Source organism: Perognathus longimembris, chromosome 1, assembly GCF_023159225.1.
Source record: "Perognathus longimembris pacificus isolate PPM17 chromosome 1, ASM2315922v1, whole genome shotgun sequence".
NCBI lineage: Eukaryota > Metazoa > Chordata > Mammalia > Rodentia > Heteromyidae > Perognathus > Perognathus longimembris.
The window spans coordinates 53,931,814-53,955,308 of NC_063161.1; the positions used below are offsets into that span (position 1 = coordinate 53,931,814).

At 42.6% G+C, this 23,495-nt stretch overlaps 1 protein-coding gene across 4 annotated transcripts in view; it reads left to right on the plus strand.

Moving 5' to 3' along the window:
* The first annotated feature begins 126 nt into the window (after positions 1 to 126).
* Positions 127 to 23,495, plus strand: part of Lima1 (LIM domain and actin binding 1) — a 119,619-nt gene continuing 96,250 nt past the window's right edge. For all 4 annotated transcript variants that reach the window (XM_048364653.1, XM_048364666.1, XM_048364658.1 and 1 more), the window contains exon 1: positions 127 to 256. The gene's annotated coding sequence lies outside the window, so the exon portion shown is untranslated. The remainder of the gene's footprint in view (positions 257 to 23,495) is intronic.

Genomic DNA, 23,495 nt, shown 5'->3' on the forward strand with positions numbered 1-23,495 from the left:
TCGCGGGTGCGGCGCCCTCGGCCGGTGGCGCGCACGCGGCCCGCCTCCCGCACGCCTTCTGGCGAGCGTGCGCGCTCCCGCGGCAGTAGGCGGTGCCCGGGGCGGGACTCTGAGCGGGAGTGGGGCGGGACCGCAGAGGTGTAGGTGCAGCAGCCCGGCGGCGACAGGTGCGTGAGGCAGTTCGAGCGAGCGCCGGGGACCTGAGGCCGGGGACTTGAGGCAGGACAGCGTCGAAGAAAGACGGCTTTTTAGCCAGGTAAGGGCCTTCTGTCTCCAGGTCCTGCAGAGAGTCTGAGGATGCGCGGTGGCTTCCCTCCACACACTTTCTGCCTCTACTCTGAGGTGAGGGGAGTACCACGAGCCAGGGGCCGTGAGCCCCTCCGCCTGGAGGCCAGGGCTCGGGGAGTCCCGGACCCCTTGCGCTCGAAGGTGGGGGTGGTTGTGCAGGGCTGAGTTTTTGCTAGCAAGGTGAAAGCGGGCTCCTAGGACTCCCCCCTCGCCCCCGCCGCCCTCCGTCCGGGTCTTCCATCCGGAACACTCCTATTGTAGACTTCATTAGTGTGGTGGAGAAAGGTGGCAGGCAGTTCTATGAAACTCAAAAATTCTTCTCAGGGAAATATTCCAATATTCAGCTGCTCCCTTTTTCCTTCTTTACGTTAGCCATTCTGTCTTCGATTTTTTTTCCTCTCCCCGTAGCCGAACTCAGTGTAAGACACTTAAAACTTACAGCAGTCGTTGCAAATCGCTATCGTGTACTTATGTTGGTACTCGGTCTCCCACATACTTAGGTGTCAATATTCGGTAACCATACACCCTTGGTGCACATACTAAAGGTTGAAGTTGTAGGTGCTAGAAGCCAACCATCTGGCACTCGTCCTAGTCTCCTTATTGGTGCTTTACAACAATGAGTTTAGCTGATCCTGGTGAGAGATATCTGATCTATTATTGTTTGGCACCTAATTTCAGCTTTCAAAAGTCTTCCCAATCCCAGATGATTCTATTGGCTTGGCTTTTCAAGTGAGTCAAAGGCATTTAGAGGGCGTTTTTTAAGACAATACCCCTTTGAGGAAGAGTTCTTTTATATTAGTCTCTTTTGCTCTTGGTCTAAGTGATTAAACAATATGTTTGATCCAGCCATTAGTACTTTTCACAAAGGATAAATATTTCAATTACTTCCTAAATTGGTATGGATGTAGTATGATCATGATGAAGTATGATATAACTTCAAAAGGTTATCAAATTGGCAGAGAAGTTCAAAATAAAGTATGCACGCCCATATCTTTTTGTTTTGTTTTACATTTGATAGAGCAGCACATGATGCACTAAGTAAATTTCTTTAGAAATGTATTTCATTTTTTTGGACAAAGCATTTATTGAGTTCCTCTTGTATCAATCTTGTGAATTCAAAATTCCAAAAGTCCCTAGCCTAAAAGAGCTTAAAATCAAATGTATTAAGTAGCACCAAAAAATACAATTTATACTATTATTATTATTATTTTATTTTTTTGCCAGTCCTGGGCCTTGGACTCAGGGCCTGAGCACTGTCCCTGGCTTGTTTTTGCTCAAGGCTAGCACTCTGCCACTTGAGCCACAGCGTCACTTGTGGCCATTTTCTATGTATGTGGTGCTGGGGAATCTAACCCTGGGCTTCATGTATAGGAGGCAAGCACTCTTGCCACTATGCCATATTCCCAGCCCAATTTATACTATTATTGAGGTCACTTTTTTTTTGTAGTATTGGAAATCAAACTCAAGCCAGTGCCTTTTCCATGATAGGTAGGAGTTTGAGCTACATCCTAAGCCCAGGGGTCACTTCTATACTAGAGGACAACTTGGGATGCTGTGGGAACACAGAAAATATGGGTTATTTCTGGAGGGGAATCCCTCTTCTGGTTTCTTAAAAATTAAGCAAAAACACATAAACAACAACAATAACAAAAACCTCATGTAATAATGAATGATTCTCTTCAGTCTGTGTTTTGTATCACTAATCTTTCTCGTGCCAACTTTATGACATTTGAAAAATGGGTTAGATCCTCATTTTCTGGCAAGCCAGTAAATAATTAAATAGTTAATTATTAGGCCAGGCAGTGTTGTTATCAGGTAGTCTCCAAACCATAGTACATTGAGAAGAGAACAGTGTATTGGCAACATTAACAAAGTAATGCCAGTTTGTAAAAATTACCTCATTGTATAACTTTGTTTAACTTGGTACATTCAAGCTTTGTTCTAGACTCTAGTTAAAGGTGTGGCCAGATTTCAAGCTCATAATTCTAGGAAGAGAAAGCTTCAGAAGTGAAAACAGTTCTGTTAACAGCATAGCTGGTGACTAAGATCATTTTCCCTGCTAAAATACCCTCAAAAAGTCTTATTTGGCTATATATTGTAGCTCAGTAGTAGAATGTGAGATTTGCATGGGTAACAAAAAGTCTTTTTCTTGCTTTCCCCCACCCCCAAAAGGTAAGTAGGAAAGAAGAAAGGATCAGGGAGGGCATTTGGAGATTCTTTGCAGAATATTGATGATCTGATAATCTGAAAAGGCGTGAATGTTTTTTCTCTCTCTCTCTCTCTATATATATATGTATATATATATATGGTTTTACTTGGTAATTTAAACTATGGCACTTGAACACAATTCTGTTGACATTGGTTATTTCCTTTCTGCTTGTGCTCTACAAAAAAATTTTAGAAAGGCATTAAGTACATTTGTTTGGATTTGGGATAGCCACAACAATTATGTTGTTTTCTTAAAATATTTTCAGGGGTCTGGGAATATGGCTTTGTGGTAGAGTGCTTGCCTTGCATGCATGAAGTCTTGGGTTCGATTCCTCAGTACAATATACGCAGAAAAAGCCAGAAGTGGCACTGTGATTTAAGTAGTAGAGTGCTAACCTTGAGAAAAAGAAGCCAGGAACAGTGTTCAAGCCCCAGGACTGGCAAAAAAAAATTTTTTTTCAAGTACCTTATTAAATATCCTTCGTAGTAGGGTTTCTGATTCTTACCTTTTTTTTTTTTAAACCAAGCAACTGTAATTAACTTATAGCTTTATATGAGAACATTTCATCAAATGCATAGACAAACACAAAAGAATGTTGAGAATGTAGGATTTAGACATATTCACCATAGCAACTAACCACAAATTGGAGGAATTTGTCATTACCTAAATTGATAGTTAAAATAGTTTCCAGGCTTTCTTTTCTTTTTTTTTTTTTTTTGCCAGTCCTGGGGCTTGAACTCAGGACCTGAGCACTGTCCCTGGCTTCCTTTTTTGCACAAGGATAGCACTCCACCACTTGAGCTACAGTGCCACTTCTGGCTTTTTCTGTTTATGTGGTGCTGAGGAATAGAACCCAGGACTTCATGAATGCTAGGCAAGCACTCTACCACTAAGCCACATTCCCAGCCCCCAGACTTTCTTAATTCTATGCACTATAAGATAGATGACTTTCATTTAGATCGAAATTTTACTCATTCTACAGATGGAAAAATATAGTAACTTTTCAATAATTCCCATAAGAAAATACTACTTTTTTAGAATGTTGCTATAATTTATTTAGTTAGTTATTTGTGCTAATACAGGGGCTTGAACTCAGGGCCTGGGCACTGCCTCTCAGCTTCTTTTTTATCTATCTATCTATTTATTTATTTTTATTTGTTTTGTTTTTGTTGCCAGTCCTGGGGTATGGACTCAGGGCCTGAGCACTTTTCCTGGCTTCTTTTTTGCTCAAGGCTAGCACTCTACCTCTTGAGCCACAGCGCCACTTCTGGCCGTTTTCTGTATATGTGGTGCTGGGGAATCGAACCCAGGGCTTCATGTATACGAGTCAAGCACTCTTGCTACTAGGCTATATTCCCAGCCCACACCCCGTCCCCCCCCACCATATATTTTTTAAAAGCTGAAATTCAAGCTAATGCTCCAGCACTTCTTTCCTCATAGTCAGTTTTATTGAACAGGTAGCATGTCCTAAGATCTTTCTTCTACCTCTAGTACTAGAGGAAATCTGTCTGTCCAGGGGTAGTATCTCATGATTTCACAATAATGACCTGCCACTATCCTCCTTGTTACCACTTGACAACATCTGACCAAGTTAACAACTTTTCTTGTTCTTCCTTTCATTTGATTTTCTTGATGTAACTACCTGCTTCTCCATCTTCTAATCTAATTCAGGACTTTTGCTCCCTGTACTCTCTAGGCAAGCACATCCATTTTCTATCTTTACCCATGGCTTCCATGAAGGAAGTTTGTATATTTACTTTTTTTTTTTTTTTTTGGCCAGTCCTGGGGCTTGGACTCAGGGCCTGAGCACTGTCCCTGGCTTCTTCCCGCTCAAGGCTAGCACTCTGCCACTTGAGCCACAGCTCCGCTTCTGGCCGTTTTCTGTATATGTGGTGCTGGGGAATCGAACCTAGGGCCTCGTGTATCCGAGGCAGGCACTCTTGCCACTAGGCTATATCCCCAGCCCTGTATATTTACTTTTTAAACATACACACACACACACACACACACAAACATTTACACATATATTTCTTATTTTCAGGTATGCAAACAAATACATACTTTATGGTTAATGGAAACCTGAAAAAAACAAAATTATAAAGAAGACAGTCCATATTCTATAATTGGTTCCAGAGAGAACTACCTTATGCTTTTGGTCTTTTCTTCTTCTTTTTGCCAGTCTTGGGGCTTGAACTTAGGGCCTGGCCACTATCCCTGGGCATATTTTGCTCAAGGTTAGTACTCTATTACTTGAGCCATAGCACCACTTCCACCTTTTTCTGTTTATGTGGTACTGAGGAATAGAACCTAGGGCTTCATGCATGCTAGGCAAGCACTCTACCACTCAGCCACATTCCTAGCCCTCAGCTTTTTTTTTTTTTTTTTTTTTGGCCAGTCCTGGGCCTTGGACTCAGGGCCTGAGCACCGTCCCTGGCTTCTTCCCGCTCAAGGCTAGCACTTTGCCACCTGAGCCACAGCGCCCCTTTTTTCCATGTGGTGCTGGGGAATCGAACCGAGAGCTTCATGTGTAGGAGGCAAGCACTCTTGCCACTAGGCCATATTCCCAGCCCCAGCTTTTTTTTTTTTTTGATACTCATACATGTGCATACACACACACACACACAAATACACAAGAGCATAAGTAACTGGATTCATTCTATTATAATAGGTAATATTTTATGTCTGCCTTTTATGGGGAGCAGATTCTTGCTATATAGCACAGGCTGACATGAAATGTGTAATTCTCCTTCCTTAAATTTCTGGAGTTATAGGATGATAGGTTATAATTATTGGCGAATATTACCATGCCCCGCAGTATCTGCCTTTTTTTTTTTTTTTTTTTTTTTTTTTTTGCCAGTCCTGGGGCTTGGACTCAGGGCCCGAGCACTGTCTCGGCCTTCTTTTTGCTCAAGGCTTGAGCCACAGTGCTACTTCTGTCTTTTTCTGCTTATATGGTAATGAAGAATTGAACCCAGGGCTTCATGCATGCAAGGCAAGCACCCTACCACTAAGCCACATTCCCAGCCCAGTATCTGTTTTTCACTCTACATCATGTCATTATTTTTTGTAGCATCAAAATTATTTTGGAGGGGCTGGGGCTATGGCCTAGTGGCAAGAGTGCCTGCCTCAGATACACGAGGCCCTAGGTTCGATTCCCCAGCACCACATATACAGAAAACGGCCAGAAGCGGCGCTGTGGCTCAAGTGGCAGAGTGCTAGCCTTGAGCCGGAAGAAGCCAGGGACAGTGCTCAGGCCCTGAGTCCAAGGCCCAAGACTGGCCAAAAAAAAAAAAAAAAAAATTATTTTGGAAACAATTTCTGTTTTTCTTTTCTTTCTTTCTTTCTTTTTTTAACAGAGAGGCTTGCTTTGTTGTCCAGACTGTTGAACTCCTGGGTTCAAAGGATCCTTTAGCTTCAGCCTTCTGAGCAGTTAGGTAGGACCTCAAATAAATGCCTGACTTTGAAAACAGTTTTGATGGATGTTTAGTACTCTATATACCTTGTTATATATATATATATATATATATATATATATATATGTTGCATAATTTAACGGTGCACTTAGGTGTATTGATTGTTACAACATTACTAAACAGTGAGAACAAACCTATGCATAAATATTTATGCAAATCACCATTTTGAAGGCTAGGTTCTCAGCTTTGGAATTTCTGGGTGAAAGGGCATGAAAATATCTACCAAATTACTTTTTCATAAAGACTGGAAAAACTAACATTCCCATGTACAGTGATTGTGAATGCTCATCTTTTTCTTTGTTGTTGTTGTTGTTTGGTAATGGGACTTGAACTTAGGACCTGGATGCCATCCCTGAGCTCTTTTGCTCAAGGTTAGCACTCTACCATTTTGGGCCACAGCTTTACTTCCAATTTTTGAGTGGTTAATTGGAGTTATGAGTCTCAGGGACTTTTCTACCCAGGCTGGCTTTGAACACTGATCCTCAGATCTCAGCATCCTGAGGTATAAGCCATTGGAGCCTAACTTTAAAAAAATATATTATCTTTAAGAAGTTGTGCCCAAGAGTTGCTAGCAAAGCAGTTTATGAATGCATTATGACTTGATCAATGTCAACTCTGGTTTTGAACCTTGACCCTCAGATCTCAGATCTTGAGCAGATAGGTTAACAGGTGTGAGCCCAGTGCCAGCCTGTGAATTTTTTTTTTAAATATTCATTTCCATTTCTTTTCTTTGTTGTTGGTGGTCATGGGGCTTGAACTTAGGGTCTGGGTGAGTTCTGGGTGTTATCCCTGAGCTTTTCTGCCACAGCTCCACTTGCAGTTTTCTGGTGGTTAATTAGAGACAATAGTCTCACAGAGTTTCCTGCCTGGGCTGGCTTTGAACTCGTTCCCCAGATCTCAGCCTCCTGAGTAGCTAGGATTACAGGAGTGAGCCACCAGCACAGAGCCTTCAGTTCCATTTCTATTTTGTTTTCTTGTGACTTTCATTTTGATCTCATTCTAGTTTTTATTTGGGGTTTAATGTTTTGGTTATATAGGTTTTAGATTTGTTGTTCTTTATTTGGAGCATTTTTCAGGGATGTGTATACGTTTGACCAAATGAAGGAATGAAAAAAGTTAAGCCAAAGGAAACAGTGAAAAAGTGGAAAATGTTGAGAAGTTGAGACTGTAGTGATGTAAATGCCCTAACGGGCTGGAGCTTTTGATGAAGCAACACTGCAAACTGGAAAGGATTCTACTTGAAAGGAATCTTCTTTTGGTGGTGTCATTTTATTTCCTTCTGATTATTTGTGTTTTCACTTGCTTTATTTTCTTTTTCTTTACCTTTTCTATCCCCTTCTTCCCATCTCCTTTCTTTCATTTTTTTCAGACACGGTCTTACTGTGTAGCCTTGAGTTCACCATGGCTCTTTTTCTAGTCTCCTAACTCAGATCCTACTCAGATCCTTTTTTTTTTTTTTTTTTTTTCTAGTTCTGGGGCTTGAACTCTGGGGCTTAGTGCTTGTCTCTTGGCTTTTTATGCTTTAGGCTAGCACTCTACTGTTTGAGCTATAGCATTATTTCTAACTTCTTGGTGATTAACTGGAGATAAGAATCTCTCAGACTTTCCTGGCCAAGCTGGCTTCAAGCCATAGTACACAGATCTCAGCCTCCTGAATAGCTAGAATTACAGACATGAGTTACCAGCACCTGACTCAGATTCTCTTGTTTTGCCAGTGCCTGTGAGCAAACCTTAGAATTGGCTTCAGAATTTCCTGTTCAGTCTAATGTTGTCATAAAAACTAATCATCAGAGCACTTATTTTCAAGGTATAGTTTCCTGAATTGCCTATATCACAATCACTTGGGTATTGCCTAAACCAGTAAATTCTCAGGTCCAATCTAAACCTGAAATTAGTGTATCTGGGGACAGTTTGGGACTCTGCAGTTTTAGTAAGTACTTCAAGAGATTCATAAACATCCTTAAGGGGAACCAGTACCCAAGTAAATTAAGTCTAAATTTGTGTTTGTGCCTTTCAAAATGCCATTCCCACTGCAGCTTATTTTTTCAGGCTTATCTCCAGATACCCTCTGGCCTTGCAGCAATTCTGTGATTCAGTTTCCTGGTCCCGCCCTGCCCTTTCCGGCCTCTGTGCCTTTGCTCATGCAATTCCCATAGCCCAGGGCTCCTCCCGCTCCACTCACTTTGACCTCTTCCTTAAGAACCCAAATTAAATATCATTTTTTAATACAAAAAGCAATTTTTCTTATATTGATTGACTGATTAAGTCTCTGTAGAGCCCAACTTGACCTAAAATTTTATGTAGTAAGCTACTCTTGAGCTTCCAATCATCTTGCCCCGATTCCCTGTGCTTGGATTACAGGCATGTGCCATTATACGTGGCTCAGAAAATTTGTTTTCTAATTTCTTGTATTTGAATCAATGGCTCCCTGTCCTTAGTACCTTATTTTTGTTTCTTTTCTTACCTTAACACCCTGTTTTTGAATTATTGCTTCCTTATAAAATTATAATGTGTATGAAACCTTTTCATTTTGCAGCTATAATGCACATGTGGTAAACAATTTGGTATTCATATGAAATGTATCATCTGGTCTTGTACTATTGGTATCTGGTCTCGCACTCTTTTTTTTCACACAGTCTTTTTTTTTTTTTTTTTTTGCCAGTCCTGGGGCTTGGACTCGGCCTGAACACTGTCCCTGGCTTCTTTTTTTTTTTTTTTTTTTTGGCCAGTCCTGGGCCTTGGACTCAGGGCCTGAGCACTGTCCCTGGCTTCTTCCCGCTCAAGGCTAGCACTCTGCCACTTGAGCCACAGCGCCACTTCTGGCTGTTTTCCGTATATGTGATGCTGAGGAATTGAACCCAGGGCTTCATGTATATGAGGCAAGCACTCTTGCCACTAGGCCATATCCCCAGCCCCTCACACAATATTTTTTTTTTTAATTTTTATTTTTTTTTATTTTTTTTTCTTTTTTTTTAAAATTTTTTTATTATCAATTGAACATAAATTTATTTTTACAAGGTGCTGTGCTAAGAGGGTGCAGTTACATAGTAGGGCAGTGTGTACATTTCTTGTGATATCTTACAACCTGTTTTCCCATCCCTTGTCTAGGTCAGGTAGACCCATATGCAGTATACAATGTATCAAGCACATATACAGTGTTCACAGACTTGGTCTCTACTGTCTCTCCATCTCCCTTTGTTAACAGTCATATATCAGGGAGATCATGCCCCTTTGTTTTCTGTGTTCTAGGCTTGTCTCACTCAACATTATTTGTTCGAGTTCTGACCATTTCCCTGCGAATAACAATATTTCCCCATTCCTGATCGCTATGTAGTATTCCATTGTGTATAAGTACCATATTTTTTGGATCCATTCATCTGTGGAGGGGCATCTGGGTTGTTTCCAAATTTTGGCTATTGTGAATTGTGCTGCGATAAACATGGAAGTACAAATGTCCTTTTGATATCTTGGGTTTTGCTGTTTAGGATAGATGCCTAGGAGTGGTATGGCTGGGTCATAGGGTAGGTCTATATTGAGCTTTTTGAGAAACCTCCATACTGTTCTCCAAAGTGGCTGTACTAATTTGCACTCCCACCACCAATGGAGAAGGGTTCCTCTTTCCCCACAGCCCCTCCAGCATTTGTTGTTTCCTGAGTTCAGAGTATAGGCCATTCTAACTGGGGTGAGGTGGTATCTCAGGGTTGTTTTTATTTGCATTTCCTTTACTAGCAGGGATGTTGAGCATTTCCTCATGTGTTTCTTTGCCATTTTTATATCTTCTCTTGTGAGGTCTCTCTTTAGCTCTTTTGCCCATTTCCTAATAGGTTTATTGGGCTTGGAGGGGCTTAGTTTTTTGAGTTCTCTGTAGATGACAGATATCAGGCCTTTGTCTGTTGCTGTCACACAATATTTTTTAACAACTTCATTAGAAAAAGTTTTGCATGCACTTAGAATAAAAATATTAAAATCCTTTACCATCACTTGTAAATTTTTCTTAGCTGCTGCCATTCATGGTTTAGTCATTTCATACTTTCCTCCTCACTCACTCCTCAGGCATAGTATTACTGCTTTAGGGTCTACATTTGCTATTTCCTCTGCCCAGAAAACTCCTCCATCACTTCTCACCTAGCTGCCTTCCTATCTCCTCCTCCTCAGCTTTCAGCTCAAATGTCATTCAAAGAAGCTCTCCCTAACCACTGTCTCAAGTAGCTGACTCCTTCTTACCACCACTTCAGTTAATTTTTGTATTTCCTTCCCAGCACTAATCACAGTCTTCAGTTGTCCTGCTTCCCCAGTAGGGTGGGAATTTCATGAGAGCAGAGACCTTGTATGTCATTGTTAATATTATATTAGCCTTAGGCTTAGAGAACTGCCCAACAGGGTGAGGGCTCAATAAATATTTGTTGAATGAATAAGCCTTGATGATCACTTCTCATTTTAACAAGGCTTGCTTTGGTTTGCAGTCTACAGTGGTGGTGTGTTGGTGAATTTTTTTTTTAAGGACAACAGCTAGAATGAGGTAGTTCCATCTGGGTTCAAATCAGGTAGCAGTCTCTGAAGATTTCTGAAGGTTGCAGGACAAAAGCTTCCATGTAGTGACAGTCAGGATTCAGTTCCATCTGCGTGCAGGTTTTCTGAGGTGTTCCGAGGATCCAGGCCACTGTTTTTACTACTAGTGTAGACATCTTTCAGAGATGTTAAGGCTGGGTAATATTACTCTTTCAGCTCTCATTATGCTTCTAAAATCAAGCATAGCTAAATTAGAACCTTACTAGTTAAAATCCTCAGGCAACTTGAAGTTTTCTTCTGCATCCCTCTTCTGAGGAAAGATGAATTTTTTTCCCATACTACATGTCATTTCAGGGAAAGTGTATTTGATAAGATTTTCAGCAACTGCTTCAAACAAGGATTTTCTTGTTAACACATACTTGAGCCAGAAACTAATTGTTTCTAATATCTTCTCATTTCTTATCATTGAATTGCCTTGATGATTCCATTTGTAATCCCATTATTTTTTTCATTGCACTGGCTTACAATTGTGTTTTTTGTTTGATTGTTTTGTGCTGGTCCTAAGGCTTGAATTCAGGGCCTGGGCACTGCCACTGAGCTTCTTTTGCTCAAGGTAGCACTCTACCCCTTGAGCCACAGCTCTACTTCTGGCTTTTTTGATAGTTCATTGGAGATAAGAGTCTCACAGACTTCCCTGCTCAGGCTGGGTTTGAACCGTGATCCTCAGGTCTCAACTGTCTGGGTAGCTAGGATTATAGGCACAAACCAACAGTGCTGAACTTTGAAATTGTATTTAATATATGCTTTTGTTGTAACATAGTTTTCAAACAACAGTTACCTTTATCCTGGCACTTAACTTTTATAACCATTCTGTGTGAATTAGTCTGTTTTTGAAATAAAGACATTGAGACCCAAAAAGTTGACTTTTCCCATGTCAATTCAAGACCATTACCTAACATATACCTCTTAACTTGTTTTACAGTTCCATAATTAAGTGTAGTTTTAGAAGACAAACATTAAAATTCACTTGAGACATTAACATCTTTATAACCAATCTTTATTTTTGGCCAGTTCTGGGCCTTGGACTCAGGGCCTGAGCACTGTCCCTGGGCTTCTTTTTGTTCAAGGCTAGCACTCTGTCACCTGAGCCACATCACCCCTTCTGGCCGTTTTCTATATATGCGGTGCTGGGGAATTGAACCCAGGGTTTCATGTATGCCACTAGGCCATACTCCCAGCCCCTTTATAACCAATCTTTAAGAAAAGAGATGAACAGTACCCATTTCCAGAAGCAGCTAAATTTGATTACTTCTGTGGCTGTGTGGTTTGGTAATTCCTTATAGAAGCAGCCTCAGTTATATTTGTACTAATTAAAGCATTGTTCTGTGTTAGCTTCTCAGATTTTTACAGAAAGGAAAGATTAGAGAACTTGCCTCAATAAGAGTCACTTTTGAGTAAACCTGCTTTAATTCTTCTACATGAAGGGATTGACTAAACTGAGCTGAATTGGCTCTTCAGATTGAATAAGTACTGAAAAAAAATCCTCTAAAATTTCAAATAAGAATAATGGAAGCCAGGCCCTTCCTGGAAATGGCAGGAGTGAAACTTAGAAGCTCTGTGTTTGGAGAAAACTTCATTAATTATTAAGGACAAGAGACTTCGGTAGCTGGCAGTAGCTCATGCCTGTAAGCCTAGCTCTTCAGGAGGCTGAGATCAGAGAATCATGGTTTAAAGCCAGCCCAGACAGGAAAGTCCATGAAACTCTTATCTCCAATTAACCACTGGAAAACTGGAAGTGATATGGCTCAAAGTGGTAGAGTGCTAGCCTTGAGCTGAAGAGCTCAGGGACAGGCCCAGAGTTCAAGTTCCATGGCCGAGAGAGAGAGACAGAGAGAGAGAGAGGAGAGAGAGAGACTAACTTAGGTATAAGGCCCTATCTTTAGCAGAAGCCACCTTTCTAAAATAAGAGTATATATATTGCTTCTGCTTTGTTATTATAAAGAAGAACTTAATTAGCTACTTGTCTTAATTAAACATGCAGTTGGCAAAGACCTGTGAACATGTAGTTTCTAGGCAGGTATTTAGTTCTGCAAATGGGCCTGTGTTGGGATACTAGCAATTGAGTACTGTATAACACTGTTTTTCATTCACATAATAGGTACTTGCTGAGCCTCTGCACAGTACCAGCCACTAATACTTGATGTATCTAACATTAAAGAATATGGAATGGTGGGGTTGGGAATGTGGCTTAGTGGTAGAGTGCTTGCCTAGCATTCATGAAGCCTTGGGTTCGATTGCTCAGTACCACATAAATAGAAAAGGCTGCAAGTAGTGCTGTGATTCAAGTGATAGAGTGCTAGCCTTGAGTAAAAGAAGCTCAGGAACAGTGCTCAAGTTCTGGGTTCAAGTCCTAGGACTGGGGTGGGGAGAAGAATATAGAAAGGTACAGAAATTAAAAGAGAAACATATTGTTAAGAGAAAATCTGTGCTTGTGACCTTAATCAATTGCTGCTTTCCATTCTTGGGCTGGGAATATGGCCTAGTGGTCTTGTACTCTCCATTCTTTTTCAATTCAAGGATAGTCATCTACCACTTGAACCACAGCTCCATGTTAAACTTTTTTTTTTCTTTTTTGGTTTTTAATTGGAGATAAGAGTCTCACAGACTTTCTTGCCTGGGCTGATTTCAAACTATGATGCTCAGATCTCAGCCTCTTGAGTAGCTAGGATTACAGTCACAAGCCACCAGCACCTGGATAGTTTTTTTTCTGCTTTTCACCTAAAGTTTAAAGATACATATGTAATGATATGTTTTTCTACTTCTTGAAAGAGATTTGCCATTAAAGTCAGGTGCTGGTGGTACATGCCTGTAATCCTAGCTACTCAGGGGCTGAGATCTGAGGCCAGCCTAAGAAGTAAAGTCTGTGAGACTCTTATCCCTATTAACCACCAGAAAACCAGAAGGACGCTGTGGCTTAAAGTGGTATAGTGTTAGGCTTAAGCAAAAAAGTCCAGGGATAGCGCCTAAGCCCTAGATTCAAGCCTCATGACTGACCAAAAAAAAATTTTTTTTTTGGTTGGTCATGGGCCTTGAACTGTGGGCCTGGGAGCTGTCCCTAAGCTCTTCAGCTCAAGGCTAGTGCTCTGCCACTTTGAGCCATAGTGCCACTTCCAGTTTTCTGGTGGCTAGTTGGAGATAAGAGTCTCAGGGACTTTCCTTCCCAGGCTGACTTTGAACCATAATCCTCATATCTCAGTCTCCTGAGTATCTAGGATTACAGGTGTAAGCCACTGGGCTGGCTATGGGCCCTAATGTCTTTATCTGACTACTATTCAGCAAAACAAATAAGTGGGATGATATTACTTCTGAGTGTATTACTATGAGAGTTAAGTGCATTTAGTTATGGAAAGCAAGCAGCATCTGACACATGGTAAATGCTCAATCAATGTTAGGTATATATTTTTTATTACCACTAAAATCTTTATTAAGCAGTTATTTTTAACAATGTGCTAAAAGAACATTTTGAAGATAAGGAGAGTAAGGGTTAGGGAATTTTCTAATGTAACTCCATAAGTAGTATAATGGGGTCCCCCCAAGGGAGAGTCCACAATGTAAGAGGGTCCGAGGTGGGGGGGAATCCCCCATCCCTGCAAGAGTCCACCACTCAGAGACAGTCTCAAGTAAAAAGATTTATTAGGGAAGTAAAAAGTATACCAGGGTCACAGCCCAGACTCGGGAGCTGGAACCACAACCGTAAAAAGCAGGCTGGCCAGCCAGGGCCGAAGCCCAGACTTAGGAGCTGGGACCGCAAACAACCTGGGTTATGCTCGGGTGGGGTTATAAAGGCAAACACCACATGGTCAATCCTGCCACACGCAAGTGGCCAATGAGGTGACAACACTTACAGAGCATGCCAGGTCACATGCAGTTGGCCAATGGAATTACAGTTTGCCTCATAGCAACTTTTTGAACCAACCTATCATTTTAGCTAGACTTTAGTTGGATTTGGCGGGGTTCACATGATGCAGGCATGGGAGGCACAGGTTTAACCTTGAATGCTCCACTACTCTGGTGGTCAAGCAGTTTGCACAATCTTATCACAGTGAAGGGATCTTCCCTGGATAGGGTGGGGGAGATCTTAGTGAAGATGGAGTTGGCTCCTGCTCTCTTTCACTAATGTGATATGGAGTCAATCTGACACCCCTCAACAGCCCATGATGGCGCTGGCCAGATCTGACCTCCATATTATAAGTAGTAAACTCAGTATGTCACCTCGAGCTTTAAGGAATGTTGGGGAAGAGTAGGCTAAGCTATGGCCCAGGCTGCAACTTGTGGCCCAGACCTTTACTATTTCTAGTTTTGAGACACTTAAAGGTAAAGACTGAGATATTTTCTTTCTTTTTTTCTTTTTGGCCAGTCCTGGGGCTTGAACTCAGGGCCTGAGCACTGTCCCTGGCTTTTTTTTTGCTCAAGGCTAGCACTCTGCTACTTGAGCCACAGCACCACTTCTGGCCATTTTCTGTATATGTGGTGCTGGGGAATTGAACCCAGGGCTTCATGTATATGAGGCAAGCACTCTTGCCACTAGGCCATATCCCCAGCCCACAAGACAGATATTTTCATACGCTTGGTCTACAGTTTTCTATCTGCATAACCTTGAGCTTATCTAACCTTTCTGAACTTCAATTTCTTCCTCTACAAGATGAGAGTAATATTTGCTTCATGGTATTGTACAGATTAAGAGCAAATGGAATGAGATGGGCACTGGTGGCCAGCCAGACAAATTCCAGAGACTCTTACCTCCAATTAGTCAGCAAAAAGCCAGAACTGTAAGTGTGGTTCATATGATAGAGCCACTAGCCTTATGCAAAAATGTCAAGCAAGAGTACAGAGCCCTGAGTTCAAGCCCCGGTATGTGTACACATATCACAAAAACAGAGTAAATGGGATGAAATAGCATACATAAAACACTTGACATATGACCATATTTAATAAACAATTCCCAGGCTTATGTAACAGTGTGGCTCAAACTTTAACTTAATTCTGACATAGTTTCTCTGGGTGATGGGCAGTTTGAGTCTGTTTCTGTCTTCTTGCTGTGGCTAATAACCTTAGGAGCAAGCCACAAATTAATTCCCAAAGCTATTTCTGCCCTGGAATCATAGACAACTCATTTCATTGGTTTCTACAGGAGAGATTCAACTTCCATAAATGATCCTAATCTTTAAAGTTCCCCCACCCAACTGGGAAGCACTAGACCTGCTAGAAGCACAATCCCAAACAGAGACGTTCTGTTAATGATGGGTTGTCACATTCTGTCTGTCAGCCTCCTCATTGCATTGTGCACTGGAGGGAGTATTAATGAGCAGTCAGGGCTGAGTGCCCTACAAAAGGGATGTCTGCAGAAACGAGGCTCCCATCTGTATAGTCAAATACCATTTCTGTTTGGAAAGAATATCAATGCGATCTGGATAAGACACCAAGAAAGAACAGCTGCTCAGAGAGGTGATTTTAATTGTATAAGAAGTTACACATGATATTCAGCAAGTTCTTGTACAATTAGAAAAGTTATTAGGTTGTAGAAGTAATAAACTATAAACCACATTCACAAATAAATGTAGTTTCATAAAGGAAATGTATAGAGTGGTCAATACACATTTAAAGAGAACTTCAACATCCCTTATGATTAAAGGAATGAAAACTAACAAAATATGCAAAACCATTTGGTATAAACCAACTGAAGAACTCATAGGGGGAGAGGGGAAAGAGGAGGGGGGAAGGGGGAATGAGGGAGGAGGGAACAAACAGTACAAGAAATGTACCCAAGGCCTAATATATGAAACTGCAACCTCTCTGTACATCACTTTGACAAATAAGAAGAAAAAATATTAAAGAAAAAAAAAGAACTAACAAAATAGTGTATCTTTTCTTTTTTGCCATTCTTGGGGCTTGAACTCAGGGCCTGAGCACTGTGCCTGGATTCTTTTTGCTCCGGCTATCACCCTACCACTTGAGCCACAGGGCCACTTCTGGATTTTTCTGTATATGTGGTGCTGAGGAATCGAACCCAGGGCTTCATGTATGTGAAACAAGCACTCTACCACTAGGCCATATTCCCAGACCCTGAACCTTTTTTTTTACAGATTGGAAGAAATAATAATGTGGGTGTTCTTCTTTTTTATTGGGTTTAAGTTACTACATATATTTCACTGTGGATGTTCTTATACTTAATTGTTCAAATATATCTAAATTGGTATCATTTCCTTAAAGAAAAAATTGGGTGTGTCTATTAAAATATTAAAGATTTTAATTTGTTGTGCCAACTCGCAAGACCACCCCCAAGAAGACCACCGAGATTCAGACACTCTGAAATGCAAAAGCAAGGCAAGGCTTTATTTAACGAGCTGCCAACTTGGGCCTCATCCTACCCACCAACACAGCGGAGGTTAGGAGGAAGCCCCGAGCTGTGATTACACAGGGCTTATAAAGGCAAAGAACAAGGTTACAACAATCAGCTGTGCAAGCAAGATTAGAACACAGGTACAATCTGATTGGCTCAGGGTTCGATTCTAAAATGGGGTTCACGTGGTGGGGCCTGACTTCAAAGTCTGGCACCTCATTTCCCCCTTTTTCTTTTTGGTACCTTGGGAGCCAATCATGGCTCCATTCTGTCCATTTCAATGGCTTGCATGTCTAGGGGATGACATAGAGGTAAGGCATGGGCCAGTAGGGCCCAATGTAGTAACCAAAGGGCTTGTCACAATTTCTTACAAGAATAGTCTCTGTACCTCTGTTTTGCATGTCTCTAGTTTATCCTGCCTCATCTTCCCAAAAACAACTCTGGTCCCTTGATTTTTTTTTTTTTTTTTGGCCAGTCCTGGGCCTTGGACTCAGGGCCTGAGCACTGTCCCTGGCTTCTTCCCGCTCAAGGCTAGCACTCTGCCACTTGAGCCACAGCGCCGCTTCTGGCCGTTTTCTGTATATGTGGTGCTGGGGAATTGAACCTAGGGCCTTGTGTATCCGAGGCAGGCACTCTTGCCACTAGGCTATATCCCCAGCCCTGGTCCCTTGATTTTAAAGGGGGGCTGATGGGTGAAGATCATCCATCTTCTGTAACTTCTTCAGGCTGACTCAGGGGCATAGACCTTACCTAGCCAGGAACCTATAACCTTAGTCTACTTTTCCAAGGGACTGCAGGATTACTGCAAACTGAAAATTAACTTTCAGCTATACAGACTTACCATTAGCTGTATAGTGTTTAGTATCCAAATGTAAGCAAAATAATACATAAACTTCTCAGCTGTGCTCTAAGGGTCGGGTGGCTATACCCGTATTCCTGAGCAAGCCCAAAACTACCTCAGATAAGGGGTCACCTCACTTTGGAGTGAGCTGCCAAAATAACATCAACACTAGCCAGGGTAGTAAGAAAAGAAGGCAAAAAAAATTATAACAATATTCAGTCTAACTTTCTTTTCTTGAGGCGAAGGCAAAGTGGCTGAGTTGGGTGCTTGGAGACCTCCCATGTTCCATCACGGTAGTTGTCATCCAGGGCAAAGGGGTCAGCTGGCCTGGCGTGGAAGCAATGAACCCAAGTGGCTATGCCGTCTAGGGTCCCTTCCACCGTGGTTAATCTGTTGATTGGGGGCATTGGCAAGCTGACAGGCCTTTAACAGATCTCAATAAGGACACAACACAATCTCAGGTCTACAAGCTTTCTTTCCTAAACAGATGTATCAGCTTAAAATTCTTACTGCCAGTCAGGGCTTTGAGTAAATGTGGGGGGTGAGATTTTAACCTATCCTCTCATTTGACAAACTTACCCTTACTAACCACTATCACAGATGACTGGCAAATTCCTGCCAAGTAGACAGACATGAGCATTGGAAAGGCATGCTTATGAACTATTCTTCTAGGACTTCCCGGCTTTAACTTTTGAAAGGCCAACAGTAGTGACTCTAGGATCTGACACCATCTCTGCCATCCAAGCAGTGGCTTACTGCCTCTGGATGCTCCATCACTTTTGTCCCAGGAGGAGTGACTTTCGACTTGGACTCAGGGCCTGAGTGCTGTCCCTCAGCTCTCCAGCTCAAGACTAGCACTGTACCACTTTTGAGCTCCACACCACTCCGTTCCCAGCACTCTGTTGGCTGATTAGAGACAAGTCTCTCACAGGGACCTTTCTTTGCCCGGGCTGGCTTCGAACCGCAGATTCAGATCAATGAGTCTTATAAGGGGCCACTTTACTCCAATTATAAGCAACAAGGTGGTCCACACAGAAGTCGTTTTTAAGCATGCTCTCTTACCTGGAACTTATTAAGGGTCAATATTAGATCTTGACAAACTTGTAGGAATCACCTGTGCTTCTCTGTGGGCCTGCTGGAAACTGTTACAAAAAACCTACAAAGAAGCTGGAGTGGCAATTAAACATTTTGGTAGCCATAATTCTCCTTTTCTCACTTTGCAATAATTATTTAGGACAATTTTACTTCCAAATTTCTTATCTAGAAATGTATTCTTGATTTCCAAAGCCTTTTTAACACTAACACAACACTTTAGCTTTTATCTGCATCGGAAAAACTGAAGCTCACAGGCATTCTGAAACCAGGTGCCGCCCTTTGCTTATGGGCTGCTTGTTTCAAAAGAGCCTCTTTTTTTTTTTTTTCTTCAGTCCCAGTTACTGCATGGCATGAAGACCTTTGAATTTAAACTTAGTTTTGCATCATGCTGCAGTCTTGAACATGTTCACACTCACACATGCACACACACATACATTTTCAAAAGATCTTAAAGCGCGCTGAATAAGCATCGGCCGTACATTTTAAGACAAAAACTTTTTTTTTTTCTCTTGGCAATGCAGTTTGTTTATTTTGAAGTAAAATAAAAATATCTTAAAATACAAGTATTTTACAAATTTACAAGTATTTGACAAATCAATTACAAATGATAGAGAAATTGAGAGACACAATAGGGAAAACACACTCCCTTTTGCTAAGAACTGTTATTAGCACACACATTCTTAGTCTTTGAACTGTTTTACATGAGTCTGGTCATGTATAGATTTTTTTTTTTGCTTAGCATTTTTTTTTATTAATTGGACATAAATTTTTTTTACAAGGTGTTGTGCAAAGAGGGTGCAGTTACATAGTAGGGCAGTGTGTACATTTCTTATGATATCTTACGACCTGTTTTTCTATCCCTTGTCTAGGTCAGGTTGACATATATGCAATATACAATGTATCAAGAACATATACAGTATTCACAGACTTGGTCTCTACTGACTCTCCGTCTCCCTTTGTTAACAGTCATATATCAGGGAGATCATGCCCCTTTGTTTTCTGTATTCTAGGCTTGTCTCACTCAACATTATTTGTTCGAGTTCTGACCATTTCCCTGCGAATAACAGTATTTCACCATTCCTAATCGCTATGTAGTATTCCATTGTGTATAAGTACCATATTTTTTGGATCCATTCGTCTGTGGAGGGGCATCTGGGTTGTTTCCATATTTTAGCTATTGTGAATTGTGCCGCGATAAACATGGAAGTACAAATGCCTTTTTGATATCTTGGATTTTGCTGTTTAGGATAGATGCCTAGGAGTGGTATGGCTGGGTCATAGGGTAGGTTAAGACAAAAACTTTTAACAAATGATTTTAGCATTCTCCAACCTCATTTTCCAGGGCTTGATAGTTTTAGTAAAACGTTTTAGCGCACCAAACAATTTTCTGCTTAAGAAGGCTGGGTGGGGGTCCTCCTAGAGTTCTTTCTGTGGACACTCACACTCTGATTGTGAACCATCGCCTGTACATCTTTCCAATGAGCAGGTTTGACACAAAAGAGACTGTTAGACTTACAAACAACACAGAGATGACAGCGCGGCATGGTGAGGTCACTCCCTACCACCTGTGGGTGGCTTGGGCTGGCCCTACGTCCACCCCTGTCGGTGGCTGCGGGTCAGGACTTGGGGCTGATGCGTCCGTGTCCTGGGCTGTCGGCGAGTTGACTGGGCAGGACCCTCTGGAGCGGAGGGCACAGCTGAAACATTTTCCTCAGAGTCCTCCTCTTGTAGAGTTAACTGGGGTGGGGAGTATGGAGCGGGAAACATTTCCTCCTCCGTGCTTCCTCCCTGGAGGACAGGTGAGTACAATTTCTTCTCTTCCTTCTTGGTTTTTCTCTTGTCTGGATGGCCCAAACGAGGGGTGTAGCTCCCTCAAAGGTGGGCCATTCTGACTTGCACAGGGTAAGGGCCACCTGAGCTATCTCCTTAACCTCCCTCCAGTGAGCTAGGGGGCTAGATGGAGGTCCTCAAGATAGAATGTTACCCATAGCTCTGATCAGATGTTCAGTCCAAAAGGCTACAAAAAACAAAACAATTAATACAAAAGGAGGAAAACACACAGGCCTGAGAACAAGAAAAGCTACGAGTTGGAGATCTCCCAAGCTGGCCCACAACCTCCTACAAGGGTGCAGAAGGAATGGACCCGAGTTGGCCCACAACCTCCTGCAAGAAGGAGTGGACCCAAGTTGGCCCACAACCTCCTGCAAGGGTGCAGAAGGAGTGGACCCGAGTTGGCCCACAACCTCCTGCCAGGGTACAGGAGGAGTGGACCCAAGTTGGCCCACAACCTCCTGCCAGATAAGCAGAAGGAGCAGACCCAAGTACAAGGTGGGCAGGTTGAATCTTGTTTAGGAGGCCCTCCTGGTCAGTTCCAGCCAAAAACCAAACTGACTCGTGCCCTACAAGTATAAGCAAAAGCAAAACAGACAGACAAATTACAGGACAAGACAAATGAACAGCGCTGTTTTCTTACCTTCGGAGTCTGGGATCTCGGGGTCTCTGGGGCCATCCCGGACGAGCCCCCAAATGTTGTGCCAAGTCGCAAGACCACCCCCTAGAAGACCACCGAGATTCAGACACTCCGAAATGCAAAAGCAAGACAAGGTTTTATTTAACGAGCTGCCAACTCGGGCCTCGTCCTACCCACCGACACAGCGGAGGTTAGGAGGGAGCCCCAAGCTGTGATTACACAGGGCTTATAAAGGCAAAGAACAAGGTTACAACAATCAGCTGTGCAAGCAAGATTAGGACACAGGTACAATCTGATTGGCTCAGGGTTCGATTCTAAAATGGGGTTCACGTGGTGGGGCCTGACTTCAAAGTCTGGCACCTCAAATTCATAGCCTTTTTGAACTATAAATGCTTCTTTCTAGTGCTGAAACTTAAACTCAGGGCCTGAGCACTGTCCCTGAGCTTTTTTTTTGGCCAGTCCTGGGCCTTGGACTCAGGGCCTGAGCACCTTCCCTGGCTTCTTCCCGCTCAAGGCTAGCACTCTGCTACCTGAGCCACAGCGCCCCTTCTGGCCGTTTTCCATATATGTGGTGCTGGGGAATCGAACTGAGAGCTTCATGTGTAGGAGGCAAGCACTCTTGCCACTAGGCCATATTCCCAGCCCTGTCCCTAAGCTTCTTTTGCTCAAGGCTAGCATTCTACCACTTGAGCCACAGCGCCACCTTTGGCTTTTTCTGTTTATGTGTTACTGAGGAATCAAACCCAGAGCTTCATGCATGCTAGGTAAGCACTCTACCAGTAAGCCACATTCCCAGGTGAACTATAAATGCTACTTTTTGTGAGAACACCACAGATGTTTGCATGCTACAGAAGTATATACCTCAGGTAGGCATCATAAAAGTGTATTAATTGTGCTTTCTCTCTTTCTCCCTCTTTTTTAGTGCCAGTACTGAGGCTTGAACTTAAGGCCTCGAATTCTCACTCAGTGTTCTTTGTCATGTCTGGTACTCTGCCACTCCTCCAATCCTTCATTGTGTCATAGGGAGCACAGCTGACTCCATCTTGACTAGGGAAACATGGTAGGAAATGTTGGGGGAAGTAGATTAGGTCAACCTGACCCCAAAATCCTGCTTCTGTAAATGACTTGCTTGCTTTTTTTTTGGGGGGGGGCAGTCCTGGGCCTTGCACTCAGGGCCTGAGCACTGTCCCTGGCTTCCTTTTGCTCAAGGATAGCACTCTGCCACTTGAGCCACAGTGCCACTTCTGGCCGTTTTCTGTATATGTGGTGCTGAGGAATCGAACCCAGGACCTCATGTATACGAGGCAAGCTCTCTTGCCACTAGGCCATATCCCCAGCCCCTGACTTGCTTGTTTGTTGCTTGCTCTATCCCCTGCATCAACCTCCTACATCTGTGCTACACTTTTACCTTTATAAACCCAATTTTGAGGACTACTCGGGGTCACAGTGTCAGCACCCGAGTCTGCACTGTGTCCCTGGCCAGTCAACCCCCTTCTCGATGTTGCAGTTCAGCTCGAGTCTGTGCTGTGTCCCTGCCTGGTCAGTTCGCTTTTTGACTCCCTGATAAACCCATCTTTTTGCTTGAGACTGTTTCTGAGTGGTGGGCTCTTAGAGGGACATGGAATCTCCTCCCTCGAACCCTGTAACATTTCCAGTCTTGTTCATAATAATGAAGAACCCAGAGCAACCTAAACAGTGGCTATTCTTTGACAGGGTCTTGGTTCAGTAAGTTATATTATATGAGGGCTGGCGATATGGCTTAGTGGTAGAGTGCTTGTCTAGCACATTCCTCTGAACCACATAGAAAAAGCCAGAAGTGGCACTATGGCTTGAAAGAATCTGTCCCAGTCAACACAGGGGACCATGAAGAGATAGTCACGGACAGGGGAAGAAGGTTTATAAGGAGGTTTACTATGGGACCATATCTCCCACGGGAGGGAGAGCACCTTAATCCAGGTGGTCGCTTATATAACTCTAGGGCTAAACCTAAATGGGAAGTAGGTAGGAGTGTCCCATTATAGCTCTAGGGCAGGGAGTTTAGGTATGGGTGGATCTAGGGGCTTATGGGAGGGGCTGAGGACCTGAGGCTGGGAAATACTCACATGCTTCTAGTGGTAGAGTGCTAGCCTTGAGAAAAAGAAGCTCAGGGTTTGTGCTGAGGCCTGGAGTTCAAGCCGTAGGACTGGCAAAAAAAAAAAAAAAATTATGTG